Below are 1,426 nucleotides of genomic sequence, written 5' to 3'. Positions count from 1 at the left end.
GTTTCGGATGTCTAGATCTTCTCTGATTCTCTTGTTTGGACTCCAGCTGAAGGTATAGGCCATTGATCTTGTCCAGTTGGGACCCAACCTGGCTCTCAAAACAACTTCCCTGGCTCTTCAAAAGCAGGGCCTTGAGCAGGGGCTTTCCACACAAAGAGAAGTTGGGCTTCATGTTGACAGAGCCACTTAGAGTCAAGGCTGCAGGTCTGTGGTGTCCCAGTCCCTGGGAAACCAATGCATCACTCCCACGGGTGATGGAGTTCCCCGTTCCCAGACAATGAATGCTCTTCCACAGTGCAGCACAAGGCCTGGCCAGTCTTACAGGGAGGGCAAAACAGTTCAGGATTCTCTCAGTGCAGGTGATGGTGGCAGTGGAGATACAAATTACTGCTGAGAAATTTTGGGGGTGGTGTTTTTGGTTTTTTGAATCTGGGTCTTCTGACCCAATCAGTAACCCAGACTGGCTTTGAACTCACAACCCTCCATGCTCTGCATCTGAGTGCAGGGATTGCAGGTGTGTGCTGCCACATCTGGATTGGTTTTTTTTTTTTTTTTTTTTTTTTTTTTAAAAAAAAGTCTCTTTGCCCCATCTACTGCGAGAATGAAGACCATTCTCAGCAATCAGATTGTCGACATTCCAGAAAATGTGGACATCACTCTGAAGGGGCGCACCGTCATTGTGAAGGGCCCCAGAGGAACCCTCCGGAGGGACTTCAATCACATCAATGTAGAGCTGAACCTTCTTGGGAAGAAGAAGAAGAGGCTCCGGGTTGACAAACGGTGGGGCAACAGGAAGGAACTGGCCACCGTCAGAACCATCTGCAGCCACGTTCAAAACATGATCAAGGGTGTTACGCTGGGCTTCCGCTACAAGATGAGGTCCCGTGTATGCTCACTACTCCATCAGCGTCGTTATTCAGGAGAATGGGTCTTTGGTTGAAATCTGAAATTTCTTGGGTGAAAAATATATCCGCAGGGTTCGGATGAGGACAGTTGTGGCTTGTTCTGTCTCTCAAGCCCAGGAGGATGAATTAATCCTTGAAGGAAATGCTATTGAACTTGTTTTAAACTCAGCAGCCACAACAGTTAAAAACAAGGATATCAGGAAGTTTTTGGATGGTATCTATGTGTCTGAAAAAAGAACAGTGTAGCAGGCTGATGAGTAGACCTAAGTTACCAGCTCCAGAAACAAGATCCTGAATTTTAATACGATTTGGTGTCTTTTGGGACAATAAAAGACTTGTATTGAAAAAAAAAAACCTTGTATTTGCATAAAGCCAACTGAATACCACTGACTTATGGTTTGAAAAAGTCCCCATCTCCAGAGAAAGGAGACACATCTATGTCATGACTCGTCGTCTCTGAGGAGAGACACAGAGCAGTGGAGTGGGGAATTCATCGGATTAGCTCACTATTTGACAGTAGG

General features: G+C 46.0%; 1 pseudogene; it reads left to right on the top strand.

Annotated features, from left to right (window-relative positions):
• Positions 1-601: 601 nt before the first annotated feature.
• Positions 602-1,166, top strand: LOC126511742 (60S ribosomal protein L9-like; annotated as a pseudogene).
• The last annotated feature ends 260 nt before the right edge of the window (positions 1,167-1,426 follow it).

The sequence above is a fragment of the Alexandromys fortis genome, unplaced genomic scaffold (assembly GCF_014885135.2).
Source record: "Alexandromys fortis isolate MF-2015 unplaced genomic scaffold, M_Fortis_MF-2015_v1.1 scaffold_90, whole genome shotgun sequence".
NCBI classification, from domain to species: Eukaryota; Metazoa; Chordata; class Mammalia; order Rodentia; family Cricetidae; genus Alexandromys; species Alexandromys fortis.
The sequence above is the reverse complement of the archived record's forward strand: the minus strand, read 5'-3'. Positions and strand labels throughout refer to the sequence as shown.